At 39.6% G+C, this 18,100-nt stretch overlaps 1 protein-coding gene across 4 annotated transcripts in view; it reads right to left on the bottom strand.

Annotated features, from left to right (window-relative positions):
* adgrl3.1 (adhesion G protein-coupled receptor L3.1) overlaps positions 1-17,142 on the bottom strand; it is a 198,557-nt gene extending 181,415 nt beyond the window's left edge. For all 4 annotated transcript variants that reach the window (XM_053619428.1, XM_053619431.1, XM_053619429.1 and 1 more), the window contains exon 1: positions 16,645-17,142. The gene's annotated coding sequence lies outside the window, so the exon portion shown is untranslated. The remainder of the gene's footprint in view (positions 1-16,644) is intronic.
* Between the last annotated feature and the right edge of the window lie 958 nt (positions 17,143-18,100).

Here is an 18,100-nt window from a genome sequence, read left to right as displayed (position 1 = left end):
GAATGTTTGCGATCACTAGCTTGAAAAATGAACGTACGGCCAAGTCGGAACCTCTTGGCAGAGGCAACCAGGTTTTTCGGCACGTAGCGCAGTGCAAGACGCTATCGATCTTTCCGAAAGCTTCTTCCACCAGCCATAAAACAGCCTCAAAGCATCTCTGATCCAGCGCCATGTTTCACAAAGGGTTTAAGGGCACTGCTTTTCTGCAGACGTTTATGGCCAAAAAAGTCATCGGACCACAACACACAATTTCAGTTGTAGTTCCACTAACGCCTGAAGGCTCGACGAAATTATATAGCAAATGCAATAAAGTATATACACCCATCAGCCATAACATTCAAACCACCTGCCTAATATTGTATAGGTTCCCCTTGTGCCGCCAAAACAGCTCTGATTCATCGAAATATGGGTTCCACAAGAACTCTGAAGGTGTGCTGTGGTATCTGGCACCAAGATGTTAGCAGCAGATCCTGTAAGTCCTGTTAGGGTTAGGGTTAGAGGGTTAGGGTTAGGGTTAGGGGGTTAGGGGTTAGGTTTAGGGACTCTTGTGAGATTGTTTGTCCACAGACACTCGATCGGATTGAGATCTGGGGAATTTGGAGGCCGAGTCAACACCTTTATCATGTTCCTCAAACCACTCCTGAACATTTCTTGCAGTGTCGCAGGGCGTATTATCCTGCTGAAAGAGACCACTGCCGTTAGAGAATAACATCCACATGTACATCCCAAGATTTCCCAGCAGAACATTGCCCAGAGCATCAAAAGCAGATAATGAATGTCACCTGTCAGTGGTTTTAATGTTATGGCTGATCGGTGTATACTGTATAGTGTCTGTGCTGACTGGATGTACGCGTGGTTAATTCATACACAATGGACGTACGCGAAGGAAAATACCGGAGAGAATGAGAGAGACAAAAAGAGGAGGAAGATCATTCTTTTGTCAGTACAAAATGAGCTACGTCATGACCTATTAACAGTTTATTATATTCACACTCCCTTCCTGAAAAAACAAAACAAACAACAAGAGTACACCGGGCACCCGATCCTTATCTGTACCTCTCATGATGCGTGAACAGGGATCCATCATTTTCTTTTCTCCCTCTCTCCTCCCTCCCTCCTTCTCTCTCTCCCTCTCTCTCTCTCTCTCTCTCCCTCTAATTGGGTGTGTTATAGGGCTCAGGGCAGTCTGCATCACAGTCATGGCTGGATGCACGAGCTATAGAGAGATACAGCGCGAGAGAGTGAGAGAGAAAGAGAGACCAGCTTTGGACTATAACTAGGCAAAATTGCAAAAGAAGATGCACTTCTTTCTTTTTTTGTTTAACAGAGGACAGGAGAGTAACGAGGGACTGAGAGAAGTTAATGGAGTGAATGAGTAAATGTACTCGCTGAGAGTTTGGGGAGGTTCAAGCATCTTCATTCAAAGCAGACACAGAAGCAGAAGCAGATGCTTTACATCCTTTTGTAACGATCATGGCCGCCTTAACACATATCAATATCTTGGAATTATACCATTCTCTCTAACAGTTCTGTCTCTCAATGAGGAAACAGCTTTACCCAATTATGTACAATTCTGAAATATGTATATACAATTAAAATTAGAGGTGCACCGATACTACATTTCTCAGCCGATACCGATAAGCGATTATTCAGAGTGATATCGACCGATACCGATAGTTCTGCCTTTTATACCTTCTTTTTAAATGAATCATAATGAATTCCACAATTCTGAAGGAAATGCAAATAAAAACGTTATTCTCTCCATTTCAACAAGTTGTTTCACAGTAACTGGTCTCATTAACAGAAAACACATTACTCTAATTAACATGAACACATGAACTCGATTCTGAAGATTAAAGTAAGATTTCTGAACTTACTGAATGTTATTAATTCATATTAACATTGACTGAATTATAAAAAACCCTCCTGTTAGTCTCACATTCACTCTCCACTAACACAAGCATTTCTACTTCATCACTGAACATCAAACTGGTCATATATAATATCAACTTTTTATATATCAACATTAACTGGATATGAAATATACTACTCTATAAATATATTTTTCTGTGCAGTGTATATATCTACTTTTTGCTCGACTCGTCTTCATTTAAATCTTTCAACAGTGTACTGGCGCTTTAATTCAACTCGAGCAGCGTGGGAGAAAAAAAATTCGACTCGGCGCCGAAACTCCCGCTTCACTGCCGCTCACTTCCGGTGTAAAATTTCATCAGTGCAGAGATTACAGAGATTACAAACTGCGGTTTTGTCCTCGTTCCACACAAGAGACGTCATCTTTACACACAGCGCGAAATCCATGTGTTTTCCCGCCCTCTTTTGATTGACAGGATATAATATATCAGGATATAATATAATCAGCCCTGATCATGGGATGTTTTTAAACTACGATACATCGGTGCATCTCTAATTTAAATGATCATTTATTGTATATACCGGCCATTAGTGATCACTAATAAATATAATTAACATAACTAAGCATGAAATATGATGATATCCTCTTTCGAGGTATTGCCTGTTCCTTTAAATTCGCTCGGAGACTTTAGTCACACAGGAGCCTACTTCAAAGAGCAAATATAGGGGAAAGCAGCATTTCCTCAATGCTTTGCTGAACTACTGAAGGGTAAGCATGAACCTCTTAAGGATTCTGTTTTAATGAATCTTCTCGCAGTGTCACTACGTTTATGTGTTATGTTTTATGCAACTTAATTTCATCTCCTTTAAAGATGTGAAGTTGAACGAACTCTAGTAATGGGTTATACGGTCGTAAATATAGCATGAATCCTGTACGTCCTTGTATGACGGAGTGATTTTCATCGCAGTAAGAAACACCTGAAGGAAATACACAAAATCCTGCTGTGCTAAACATGAGCGTAACCATGACGACAAGGTAGCGAATAAAGTACGGCGGGATGTGCTGTTACAGAAACATAATCGACAGCGTCGATTTAATTATTTATTCATTCATTCATTCATTTATTTATTTATTTTACAACGGCACGCCCTGAACTTTCATTCACACTCCTTGCGAACAGGCTGTTACTATAGCAACCACGATGTATTAGAATGACCAGATTAATATATATAGCTATAATCTGCCTCGCAGCTGGAACGACTCGTAGTTGTGCAGTTAAAGAAAATGAATCAACAACTTCTGAGCAATCAGACTTGGGAATTTAACAGCGCTGTTTATGAACTCATTCATTATTCAGTAAACGCTGTATCCTGGTCAGGGTCAAGGTGGAAACAGGGACCGTCTGGCTGTGAGGCGGGAATGTTACCCGCTGTACCAGTGTGGCACCCTGAAGAGCGCAGGGGTATAATAATAAAAAAAAAAACACCAGTGTTATAAATAAACGCACCTCTGCGGTAGGCAGTCAGATATAATGTAAAAGCAAGAATTTCAAAATGAAGGGAAAATTTTTTAAGGGCCGATACGATCAAATAGGAAATCTAAACGCAGTCCGTACGGGGTTTCTCAGCGTTATTTTGTTTGGCCAAAAAACGCTGGATTTTACTGCAGCCTTATTTAAAGAGTTGTGATGCAATTTGTATCGTTTTTGTTTTTTGTTTTTTTCTTTGCGGAAAACTACTTGAAATGGCGAAATCGCAATCGCGTGGAATCGTTTCGCACGGCCTTTCGCACGCAGCGATGTTTGTTGCTGAACGAGACCTGTTAGCTGTACTCATGTTCGACGGACGTGAATCGAAGCGAGTTCTGGCTGAATGCGCGTCGTGAAGACGTCACGTGACGCGTCTTGGCCCGAATCTGTGGAAAATCTGCAGTTATTTTGAAAAAGCGCAAGCTCCTCCGAATATTACGGCGTCTGCTTGGTTTTGCGTTCGTTTCGGGGATCGCAAAAATCGATCGCGAAATACTATAAAGGGAACAGTATATTACCAGCATGCTGCTGCATAATATTAGACCGTAAGACTAACTCACATTAATCAGAACAAATCGAGTTTATAATAAGGCTTCCACTGCCATTATTTATCAACTTATAAAATAGCACTTGATCCAGCACATGCTATTAGTTTGTATAAGGAACGAGTGCAGCGGCGGAAAGCACGAAGCTTAGGCAGGGCTGAAAGAGTTAAGAGTTGCGTAAAAACAATTCAGTGTGCTGTTCTAGTAAAGTAAACGTGCGCACGGTTAAAAAGCTACGCTGCGCAGAGCACTCATGAAACCTTTTAGTGCACCAATCAGTTAACAGTGTCATACGTGTATAATTGATGTTGCGATCGAATGAGCGCATTTATAGCCCTAAACATACATTTCAGTGGCACACATCGTGGTTACGTCCAGCTGGTTATTTTGCGCCGATATCGCGCAAGAAATGTGTAAGTGAATTTATAACTGAGACGATTAGGGTATTAAACTCATTGGTTATTCAGTCAATGCTGCATCCTGGACGGGGTCAAGGTGGAAACAGGGACCTTGGAGCTGTGAGGCGGGAAGGTTTCACATGTTAGGTCTCACATAAGTTGCTTTATTATCAAAGGTAACAAAAATAGGCAAGGGTTTTAGGACTTGATGCTAAACGGGAAAATGATTACAAAGAGATTTCGTTCAAAAAAATTCGCATTTTCCTTTCTATATGTTACGTACACTATGTGAAGATATTCTCTAATACCTTCCAATATACAGAATATACGTATTTATATATTTTTATGTGTGTGTATATATATATATATATATATATATATACGTATTTCTTTGTTTTGTAGATAGAGGTGCAGTTTATTCAAAGTCTTCACTCTGTACTTTTTGAGATAACTTGTTAAAACATAACTCTCGGCCTCCAATTGCTTTATCATTATTAAGTGATTTTCTCAGATTTTTCGCCGCGTATGTTTATTCTCTAAAAAGCCGCTTCGCATATTTACTCCAGTAAATAATAATTCAGTAACATTCAGTCAACATCTACTGTATGTAAGTAATTTATATCTATTTATTATTACACTATTTATTTACTGATATCTGATCTATAAATCCATTTAATATATATTAATAAGTATCGTGTATATATATATATATATATATATATATATATATATATATATATATATATATATGTTGTATGTATGTTGCCTTGCCTGTATATTTTCATTCCCATTTTTGCACCATGAAAAAAACAAAAAAAACAAAACAAAAAAAACCCCCCATTCATTGTGTATGTGTCTGAGAGGAATGTTCGAGACAGACAGGCGCTCTTTTACAAAGCTCAGACACAGAGATAACAGATGGCACCAGCGCTAAAGAAATGGCAAGGGAGAAAGAAAAAGGATGAGAGAGAGAGAGAGAGAGAGAGAGAACGAATCAGATGAGCAGAAAGAGAGTGAAACTGCTTCTCTCTCTACACGAGTCTCCAAGGAGCATCAGGATCCACAGCTTATTGCTTAGTGACAGTTCTACATTAACTACAGAATACAATCCTGTGTTCCATCACCTCAGCAACGCCGACACGCCACACTCACACACACAAGTACACACCATCGGAAACTGCCTACAAACTTTAAATTAATTTTCTTACTTCGGTGTTTTCTCCTGCTCAATAAGTGATACCAAAATCAGCATTCAAATATGAATACACGTACAGTTTAGTCCAAAAATCTGAGTCCACTTTCGAGAACATGTTTCTAACACAGATTTGAAACAAGCTATCTGCAGGATTAAGCAAATTCAATTTAATGTTTTTTTTTTGTTTGTTTTTTTTTAATTGGGTGACAAATGCTAATTATCCAGCTATCATACAGTACATAATGCATGGGTTAAAGTTCAACCATGTCTGAGTATTACTAATAGTAAGGGCCACAATAGCATGACAACAACAAAATAACAAATAGCCATGTATAATATACAGTGCAGTGTGGATAAAGCACTACTCGTCTACAAAAAAATAAGTCCTTCTTGTTACTCATTTTCATGCCAGAAATACCCTTAAAATATACTTCAAACATGATGGAAGCTACTGACGAAAAAGTATTTCTGACATTCGACTTGACCCTGTCTGGATCGATTCCAAAATCGAATCCGTTCACCTGCTGGTTGAAATGATAAAATTCCATATGAATTCGACGCAGGTTTAGATACTCCTTCTTAACATATTGCGCTAATGACGATCTCGGATGAACGGGAGGACAAACAGGCAAAAACAAATAAAAATACTAATGATAATGAAAAAGCATGGCAGAATGAGTAACGTCTGTAAGAGACTCATTTGCATTATCTGCTAGCATTCCTTTTGATGATAATTTAATATAGCCCACATTTAAAATGTACACACCAGGCTGCCATGGATTACTCAGTATGTCTTTAATTCAAACCGACAAAGTTCTGAAAGAGGAGCTGTTTACGGAGAAATCACCATTGACAGAATCTCAGCACTTAAACCCTTCCTGGTCAACAACAACTACATCAAAATGTTGCCAAATTATATCTGAATTCAGGTATATCTACCATCCAAATTATATCTGAATTCAGTTATATCTACCAGCATAATTATATCTGAATTCAGTTATATCTACCATCCAAATTATATCTGAATTCAGGTATATCTACCATCCAAATTATATCTGAATTCAGTTATATCTACCAGCATAATTATATCTGAATTCAGTTATATCTACCATCCAAATTATATCTGAATTCAGTTATATCTACCAGCATAATTATATCTGAATTCAGGTAGATCTACCATCCAAATTATATCTGAATTCAGTTATATCTACCAGCATAATTATATCTGAATTCAGTTATATCTACCATCTAAATTATATCTGAATTCAGTTATATCTACCATCTAAATTATATCTGAATTCAGGTATATCTACCATCCAAATTATATCTGAATTCAGTTATATCTACCATCCAAATTATATCTGAATTCAGTTATATCTACCAGCATAATTATATCTGAATTCAGTTATATCTACCATCCAAATTATATCTGAATTCAGGTATATCTACCATCCAAATTATATCTGAATTCAGGTATATCTACCATCCAAATTATATCTGAATTCAGTTATATCTACCACCCAAATTATATCTGAATTCAGTTATATCTACCATCCAAATTATATCTGAATTCAGTTATATCTACCATCCAAATTATATCTGAATTCAGGTATATCTACCATCCAAATTATATCTGAATTCAGGTAGATCTACCATCCAAATTATATCTGAATTCAGTTATATCTACCATCCAGATTATATCTGAATTCAGGTATATCTACCATCCAAATTATATCTGAATTCAGGTAGATCTACCATCCAAATTATATCTGAATTCAGTTATATCTACCAGCATAATTATATCTGAATTCAGTTATATCTACCATCCAAATTATATCTGAATTCAGTTATATCTACCATCCAAATTATATCTGAATTCAGGTAGATCTACCATCCAAATTATATCTGAATTCAGTTATATCTACCATCCAAATTATATCTGAATTCAGGTATATCTACCATCCAAATTATATCTGAATTCAGTTATATCTACCAGCATAATTATATCTGAATTCAGTTATATCTACCATCCAAATTATATCTGAATTCAGGTATATCTACCATCCAAATTATATCTGAATTCAGTTATATCTACCATCCAAATTATATCTGAATTCAGTTATATCTACCAGCATAATTATATCTGAATTCAGTTATATCTACCATCCAAATTATATCTGAATTCAGTTATATCTACCATCCAAATTATATCTGAATTCAGTTATATCTACCATCCAAATTATATCTGAATTCAGTTATATCTACCAGCATCAGGTCATTTGTTTTCAGACAACCACAATTTAAAAATATTCTAATCGACACTCTGTGGACACAATCTGGCAACCCAGGTACAAATGGTGCACCGTGTTTAAGTCGTAATTTAAAGCGTAATTTCAACTAGGCGTGGATGATATGGCAGAGATATCATATCAGGGTATTGGAAGCCATTTTTGTGATAAACAATCTGTGAAAAAGAAACTATTCGTTAAATGATACATATATTTTATGCCTAACAAAATGGGAAAATGGAGAATTATTTTCATTTATTTATTTATTTTGTACAAAACCGGATTCTACTGTATAATAAACTACTTGCTATTGTATCAGTGGAGTTCAAGGTGAACATATCTAAAGGTAAAAGATGGCTAAAAGTACTCACCTTACTTCATGTGAGAATAAATGGTACATTGACAAGCCAATAAAACAGGATGTGAACATTATGTACTTTACACTGAACTGCTGATTCCATTAAACTAGTAGAATACTTCCCAAATTTTGCTTTCCTCATACTGTATATACACAGTCAGGTCCAAAATTCTGAAGTTGTTTGGAAGGGATTCAAGAAAAAAGCCTCTACTCTCATCCAAAAACAAAGTCGAATGTGTTCAGTTTGCCAGACACTACTGGAACTTCAAATGGGATCGGGTTCTATGGTCAGATGAAACCAAAATTGAGCTTTTTGGCAATAAACACCAGAGGTGGTTTTGGCGCACACAGAGAGGTAGCCATATGGAAAAGTACCTCATGCCCACGGTTAAATATGGTGGTGACTCTTTAATGTTTTTCTGCCAGAGGACCTGGACATTTTGTTAGGATACATGTCATCATGGACTCTATCAAATATCAACAGATATTAAATGAAAACCTGACTGCCTCTGCCAGAAAGTTTCAAATGGGCCGTGGTTGGATCTTCCAGCAGGACAATGATCCAAAACATCATCAAAATCAAAAATGGTTTACTGACCACAAAATCAAGCTCCTGCCATGAACATCCCAGTCCCCTGACCTGAACCCCATAGAAAACCTGTGGGGTGAACTGAAGAGGAGAGTCCACCAGCGTGGACCTCGAAATGTGAAGGATCTGGAGAGATTCCGTATGGAGGAACGGTCTCAGATCCCTCGCCATGTATTCTCCAACCTCATCAGGCATTATAGGAGAAGACTCAGAGCTGTTATCTTGGCAAAGGGAGGTAGCACAAAGTACTGACTAAAAGGGTGCCAATAATTGTTGCACACCTGTATTTAACAAAGATATTTTTTTGATAAACCTGTGTTGTGTTTGCAATTCTTTGATATTCATCAGAGCAGAGTATTTCTGTGAATTCTTTTAACAAAAGATCAAAAGGTTCGACAAGAAAGATGATTTTCACAGCCTTCTTTGCTCATATTTATCAAGGGTGCCAATATTAATGGTGGGCACTGTAAATATTCATCAGTCAGGTCAGGTTTTTTTATTTTTTTTTTTTTACAGTTTTTTTTCTGGCCTTTCCGTTCTTGAGCGTCACCAGTGGTTTGCATCTTGAGGAATCATGAAGCCGTGTCTTGATTGTAGACTTTGACAGTGATACCCCTCCCTCCTCCAGAGTGTTCTTGACTTGGCTAGATGTTCTGAAGGGGTTTTTCTTCACAGAGGAAAGAATTCTGCGATCATCCACTTTAGCAGTCTTTCCGTGATCTTCCAGGCCTTTCGGTGTCGCTGACCTCGCCAGTGCATTCCTTCTTTATAAGAATGTACCAGATTGTTGATTTGGGCCACTCCTAAAGTTTCTCCTATCTCTCTGATGGGTCTGTTTTGTTTGTTCAGCCTAGTAATGACCTCCTTCAGCTGCATCCACACCTCTTTGCAACGCATACTGAGAGTTCCCATTGAACAGCAACCAAATTTTACGTCCCGACTGTAATATTTAATCGAAAATTGTCACAATAATTAGGCTATTGGGCAACAAACTGCCTCCCACCATCAATTCAACCAAGCCATGTTCTCATCTCTTGCTCTGTTTACTAGATGTGTTATTATTGTTAGCTACCATGAGTTATTTAGCAGTTTCTCTACATCTGTATGTATATTAGGTTAATAAACATGTCTACGGAGTACAAGTCAACCAGTACAAAGAAACATTACACAAAGCTTAATGCCAGTTAAGTACTTTCCAAGGGATCTCGAGTGGCACAATAGAAAAGCATTTAAATTACGATGATGTCAGAATAAGTGAGGAATAACTGGCCATGCTCTCTGGGTTGGAAGGATGAAAAAAAAAGAAAAAGGCTTTACTTGTTCCCACACTGCATTATACAGTATCCTGTATATCAGTCCAGAGTGTGTATAATTGGTCGATTACACAAAATTCACAAATATGTATACATCTCTGAAAATCACATTACACCATCAGATAAGGACGAGGGAGGAAACGGTCTCAAGCACGTTGATCAGGAATACTGATTTCTACAAATACTGAGGAGTACTGAGATAAGCGAGCCTGGAAACAAATGATGTGTTGCCTAGCAACACTTTGGTTAGCTAATGGAATTATAACCGAACTAATTTTTGTCTGGCCGTGTTGGCACCTCCTCACTGTTGGTTATTTTTCTATCCCAGCATGCCCCGTTTTTTATTCCTTGCATGATAAACAGAAATCCATACTAACTGAATCACTATCAGGCGGCAGTCATTATGAAACAACGATTAACGCTAATGAAATAAATGAGGTCGCGAGACATTTCGAAAATGGAGCGCGTAACGGGTGAACAGCTCAAATGGAAGTCATATTACGGACTGAAGCGAGAATTTCTGATTTCTTATTTGCTTCAGTTCCCACTTGGTCATAGACTCGTACATTTGGACCCTACTTTGTACAATGGCAAGAGATTACATACACTTAGTCCTTGACAACTGAACCTAAGCAGTTCTATAATGGCAGAGGTGGCTTAGCGGTTAAGGCTCTGGGTTACTCATCGGAAGGTCGGGGGTTCCCCAGCACTGCCAATGCACCACTGTTGGGCCCCTGAGCTCTGGGGGCGCTGTATCATGGCTGACCCTGCACTCTGACCCCAGCTTCCTGACATGCTGGGGTGTGCGAACAAAAGAATTTCACTGTGCCGTAGTGTATATGTGATCAATAAAGACTCATTACTCATTATAATAAATCAAAGGAGAATTCAACCATAGTCCGCTTGGTTTATTTGAAAAAAATTGAAAAAATTCAAAAGTGCCTAATGATTCTAGAAGCAAGGTTACCATCCTAAATATAACAGGCCATTTTCCTGCCTTTCAAAAAATAGCCCACATTATTTGGCTTTAAATAAAAATGGCAGCTGAGGACATGCTTTCCTGTTCCATTCATTACCCTTAAAAAAAAAAAAAAAAAAAAAAAAAACACAGAAAAAAAGACCACTGCCCCTGACTCCAGTGCAGTGTCCGAGCCAGGAAGGAGCCATCGATCTGTCGAGCAATCAAACCTCAGTGTGATCAATCAATCACAGAGGTGCTTTATTTCCTCAACTCGAGTCCATACACGCAGCTGCTCAATTCCAGCGAATTTGCTTTAATTCAATCCAGTACACGAAGAATGAGCTTTGCTGTCCGTTTTGATTAAAGATCAAAATGGCTGATGGGATTCAATTCGGACGAGGAAAATCAACAATGAAAAACATGGCGTCATTGATCATATGGGAGTGTCGTATTTTTTAATACAAAAAAAGGGGGGAAAAAAAACAGCACTGGTTCACTTTTTTACCTTAAACAATGACTCTATCACAGTACCTTTTATTCAAGTATAGGTAAGAATAGAATAAAACACTTGGGGGCATGCTGTCATAGGAAAACGATCAACGATGGGGTGGTGCGATGAGACCTGACACGAAGATGATTATTTTCTAATAACAGCACGTCGTGAATTGTTTTATTCCCCTCAAACCACAGCAATTTGTCAACGCGTGAATGTATTAGTTCATTAAAGAAGGATACTTCGCCGTTTTTATTCATTTGTAGTTTTTAATTTTGTAGGAACGTCCACAAAAAACAAGTACCAAGAAACCAGGAAGACTTTCCGGTGGTGGAAAACCTACTAACTGTGCTGACGAAGTGGAGACTTCCTTCCGTGAATTTTAAATCGACATGTCCTTATAGAAAGGTTTATTATTCGGTTTAGTCTATGTGGACTGTGCGCTGTACAAGCCATTAGAACGAGTGTGTTCATATAAACCTGTCATTTGAATTAGTCTTACTACTACAAGTCTTACCAATTAATAAAATGAACCTTAACGTTAATATAAGAAGAAAAAAAAATTTCATCTGCTGAAAATCCTTCTTCGTCCTTGAAAGAGAAAAAAAAAAAACACGTTCAAATTGTCCTTTTTGATCCTGCACAACAGGAGGCACATTCTCCCTCTCTCTCTCTCTCTCTCTCTCTCACACACACACACACACACACACACACACACACACACAAAACTGATGTGCATTCACATGTAGCATCATTGTACTCAACTTCTATTAGAACCAAAATAATCAAAGACCTTTTAGGTGGCCAAGTGCAACACCATTGTGAACAGATCACACTCAGAGATCTATTGTCTGGTAATAAACACACACACACACACACACACACACACACGCACAGAGCTTTTCTGCCGCGTCTCTCCTAACATATACCGACTCAATAGCTCTAAGTGCTCAAGAGAGATGGAGTCAGAGTGAGAGAGAGATAAAAGATGTGGTTACAATATTCATGTGAAACACTATTTCAATACTGTGAGAATTCGCTAAACAAGTCGAGCAAGCACTTAGCAGCCCTGCTACATGACATCTCCATTTAATATGGGCACACACACATGAAGTGCAATCATTAGGCATATTCCTCACGGAAGGCGCAATTTGGTCCGCGACGAAATTGAGCCTCAGTACACAATTTTCTTTAAGAAAATATAAACATTCAAACAGCTCAGTGAGGAAATAGTACTTCTTATAACCAATAAACCAAAGACAGTCTGTTACGTTGACGCTGTTCGCTAACAGTTGAATACATGTTTCTATTTTCCTCACAAAGCTGCGGTTATTTAAGCGATAAGTTCCTAATCTAAAATACTTCCTCATCCCTCAGTCAATGCTGATGATCTACTGTATATTTCCATTTCAGTGCCTTTATCTACAAGTGTTTTGCATCTCATTTGCAATTAGAGTCGAATTTGTTAGGTTTAACATGCGGCCCTATCTCAGTCTTAAACCTGACGAACGCGTGCAGTGCATTATGGGTAGCACGCACGGTTCCTCCGCCAGCGACGCCACACTTCAGAAATAATAACTGTCAAGACGTCTTGTTAGATTCTGTGTTATAGCCCAGCTTTTGCATTGTTTCTCAAAATGGCTGACGTTCTAGTAGAAACGAAGTAGACGTGTATTGTTCCGAACAGTAAACGGAGCCCTTACAAGCGGAACCAGGAAATACCAAGAGATCCATCATGAGGTCAGGAAAGGTTGGAGGCGGGAACCCGTCAGACCCAGTTCACAGGCTGGCCCTGATTTGGCAGGCCTCTGAGAAAATAAAACAAGCAGCTCGGACGAGTCTCGAAAAAAACATCCCTCGATGTGTCTGAACTCGACTTGACCAGGGATATATTTTAACACGTGTTCACTCTCAAACACACTCACACGTGTTATAACAACTGGGCCACAAGATAAACAACCAGTCTGCAAGATTCTAAACGAGAAAGTGTCACTTTCGGAGGTTACGGCTCTCACATACATCAGATGATACTGTCTAGTCAAATAAACTCTCACTCAGTCTCTCACATAATGGACAAAAATAAATAACTCAGCTGGTTAACTTTCGTTAAAAGGATGTAGCTTTCCAATAAACTGACATCAAAGCCACATACAGTGCATCCCAAATTCATAGTTGTTGTTATATCATGGTATACATGGACACATGGTCGTTTTTATGTTATATTTCGGATTATCAGCTGTTCTTCAGTACTTCACAGTACTCTATATATGCACTGTAAAAAGTTCAACCTATTTTTAAAAGTTATCTAATAAGGATGAGCTGCACCAGGAAATAACTTTCACTTCTTCTCCCGTCATTGTTTATCAGTCCGTACGGGATTTCGTGGAGTTCTGATTTGCGATGCACCTTCCAGAGTTTTTTGTGCTACTCGAATTGGCGAAACTGCAATCGCGCGTAAGCGTTTTGCACGGTCTTTCGCAGTGATGTTTCTTGGTAAATGAGACCTTTTAGGTGTACTCATGTTCGACGCGCGTGAATCGGAGACGTCTTTGGATGAACGCGCGTCGTGATGGCGTCAACCTGCGGAAAATCTGCCATCATTTTTAACACTGGCAAGCTCCTCCGGACGTTGGAGGAGGAGCTCCATCATTATAATGATATACATTATAATGTGAATGGTTCACCTATTTCACATATTCTCTGTCATGGTATATGTCATCGCGTCATCACATCCTTCATCCAAGACATAAATTGTAATTCATATAACGTATATGGTGATAATTAATATTATTATTGATTAATAGTTCATAGGAATATTATTCTATAATGCAGGAAATAATACTCAAAGGTGGCGTTAGTGCCACAACTATCCTGTTGACTGTGAAAAAAAACCAAACACATTATTCTCCATCATCATGCTGGGTTTAAAATATACAGAGACATCTCTCTGAATAGAAACATGATGAATGTGCCACGGTTCCACAATTCACATGGATTTTGCTCGAGGTCAAAGTAGCCGGTTTAGACTGACCTCTTGTCCACTTTCTTTAGATGTCTTAAAATATGCTCAAGATAACAACTGGATGTGAAACACAGAAATTGGACTAAGAGGCCATTTAGCTCACTAACTAAACTCAAACCCTTCTTTATACAATGTTCAACCCCTACAGCGTTGAATTTTGTATTGACTTATATATTAAAGTACTAGTTGCACTAAAAGTGTCGATTTAACCCTTACAAAAAATAAGAGTTAGATCAATTCCAGTACATGATAACACAACATAGTATATCCCTGCATCCCATACCGATTGGCATACTTATACTATGCACTATGTACTAAAAGTATGAATTCTTTTTTGTGAAGAAAGTACGTACTTTTGAGTGTGCAAGTGCGAAACACTAGCACGTCGTGCAACGGAAGAGAACAGTGTGACCGTAAACATGATTCTGTCTATAATCTATGCTATATAGTTTAATTCATCATTCCCTTGAGTTATTTTCCCATATCTCATTTACACATTTCCAGGTACCTTTGGGATACTCGTTTCAACAGACTACCGTTTGGGACACACTAGCTCTAATCCCGAATACTATTTAGGACGCCACTTGATAAGAGTACAGGTGTTATGTACTTTATGTAAGAGTATTGTTAGTTCGACACTAGGTATTGTTTACATTATAGATCACAACACATCCGTTCAACACAGGTTAATTCAGTGAGGTAAATGGTATGCAAACCTTACAGGTGTTCATTCAATACTACACAGTATGTGTTCACTCAAGATGACCCACAAGGCTATTTAAGCACTTGGTATTCATTAAACAAAATTTAAAAAATGGTTAATTGAAGACAATGGAATATATAATAGAACACAGTACTGTAGGCCTGTTAGTTAATCCAACACTGTAGGTGTTCATTGAACACTGTAATACTTCGGCTAATTATCACTGTAATTAAACTGTATGTGCTAATCAGACTGCTGTGTTTTAATTCATCCAAGGCTATGGCACATTGCTACGTCCTGCATGATTTCCGGGTTTCAATCAGGAAAACAAACCGAGTCATTGTGTAGCCTGGTCTGGCGTTAATAACACCGGACTAGTCCAGGTACAGGCCAGTGTCCAGGCCACCCAGAAGCTAATCTCTTTATTATTTTTTGTCTCTCTTTCTTTCTGTGAAAACGACATAGTGCCGTGACAAACAGAGACTGCGCCTCCTCTCCTCCTCTCTCCTCCTCTATATGGGTCACTGAGGTAAACAAGAGGGAAAGTACTGTGGCCATTGCACATAAAAAGCTGGGGAACGACCACATAATGCAATAAAATGTCTTTATAGGCGAAGAAACAAGTATCAGGCATGTCATTATTTGCCCGTTAAATCAAGGTCATACTGTAGGGTCTGTTTGAGAGGGAATGAGAGAATAGAATTGGGTCACGTGACTCGTTCTATAACGTCCATATGCGGAAGTCATGGTGCTTTTATTGTGTTTAAATGCTAATAACAACACACTCTATATGGGCTAGTGTATATGAAGAAAGAGAGAGAGAGAGAGAGAGAGAGAGGGAGAGGGGGAATGAGAGAGTGCGCGTGTGTGAGTGTGTGTGTGAGAGAGAGAAGTCGAAACGAGGCGCTGGAAATCTCCTCATGTGAACGACTGAAGCTGCGGTGGCCATCAGCGGTGCGCCATAAATTAACGCCACACTATGAGCGCCTTCCCTCTGATAAACAAATTAAGCATATCATTTCATCATTACGTCAAGAGCTGCGCACGCAAACACGCGCTCGCGCCCTGGAATATACACACACACACGCGCGCACGCACATACACACGCGCAGAACGACGCCCATTAAAACACCGCGCACGACACACAGTGAAGCAGCCTGTGTCAAATGCCTCCCTCTATCCACCGCGCACACGCGCGCGCGCTCACGCACGCTCGCACGCACGCACACGCGCGCAATTCCGCCACTAGTTCTCCAACCGCAAATGCCCCATTGCAACGCATGCATCATCCACGACTCCTCCATCTGACTAATCTGACTAGTTTGCAGACGCATTCGGATATTAACGCTCAGGATCACCAAAGGAACAAAAGTCTTACCACATCTTAGAAACCACAGCCGGGGCTTGCTCGCGTGTCAAGCCGCGCGCAATGAACCTTGAAGCAGTTTTTTGTTGTTGTTGTTCTTTTCCTCTTCTTCTTCTTCTTCTTCTTTTTAATTATTCCTGTGGCCAAAAGACTCTCCTCCGTGTGAGACTGGAAACACTTCAGCTTGAGGTTTTTTTTGGTCGCCCAGCTGTGACCCTCAACGTCGCTTGGATCGGTGCGAAAAGACGCGTCGCGCGAACCGCAGATGTGCACCGCGTATCCAGCAGCAATGGTTATTCTGCTCGCGCTGCCAACATCATCCTAACCATCATCTCCCGCAACGCTGCGCGAGCTGACAGCACAGAGAGAGAGAGAGAGAGTGTGTGTGTGTGTGTGTGCACAGAGAGTGTGTGTGTGTGTGTGTAGAAAAGCGCGGTGATGCTCTACTCTAGTCGACTCAGACTTAGAGGAGGACGAGAGAGAGAGAGAGAGAGAGAGAGAGAGGGAGGGAGGGAGGGAGAGAAAGAGAGAGAGAAGAGGGAGACAGGGAAAGGGGGGCGGTTTGGGCAAGGAGGCAGTGTGTGAATTGAGAATGACTGGCTTGGTGTGGTGGGTGCGGATTCTTGGCGCCCTCTGACGGTTGCGCATGCACACTGCAACCTCCATCGACCTTGCGTTCACCTGCGTTATGTAACAGCTTTAGACCCAGAGCCATTTATGAACATCTGGGGGCTTTAAAGGGTTCATCTTAAGTTTTTATTTTTGCTGGTCCTAACACTTTCTCTGTACGTTAAAAAGTGGATAGCAAATGTGTGTGTGTGTGTGTGTGTGTGTGTGTGTGTGTGTGTGTGCGGAGGCGGGGTATTGTTCACAAGCTTTTACCCTGCGGCAAAAGGGGAAATTAAATTATGTAATAGTTTCTTTCTTTTTTTTTTTATAAAAGTATACACACTGTGACCCTTTTATCAGCTACACCTACTATATAGGTGGGTGGCATGGTGGTGTAGTCGGTAGAGTGGGTTGCCGCCTCACAGCACCAGCGTCCCTGTTCGGTCCGTACATTATTTCGCAGAGTTTTTGTGTGTGTGTGTGTGTGTGTGTGTGATTGTTGTGGCCAGAAATACTTTATTTTGCTGCAACTTTTCTCAACATGTGCAACGCAGTTTGTTCAGTTCAATGGCATTTTATTTGTATAGCACTTTTAACAATGGATTTATCGTTTAAATGTATGAATTTATGCCTAACGAGTAAGCCAGAGGCGACGGTGGCGAGGAAAAACTCCCTGAGACGCTACGAAGAAGGAACCTTGAGAGAAACCAGACTCAAGAGTCTTCACATAAAGTCTGTTTCGGTTGAACTTATCCACTGTTCACTGATGGAGACTTGAGTGCAAAACTCTTCGTGGCAATCGTAGTCCTAACCCATCACAGCGTAAGCGTTCGTATGCATTATGGTCCAAAGCCATCTT

The sequence above is a fragment of the Ictalurus furcatus genome, chromosome 29 (assembly GCF_023375685.1).
Source record: "Ictalurus furcatus strain D&B chromosome 29, Billie_1.0, whole genome shotgun sequence".
Classification (NCBI taxonomy): Eukaryota; Metazoa; Chordata; class Actinopteri; order Siluriformes; family Ictaluridae; genus Ictalurus; species Ictalurus furcatus.
Note: the sequence above shows the minus strand (reverse complement) of the source record. Positions and strands in the feature narration are given on the sequence as shown.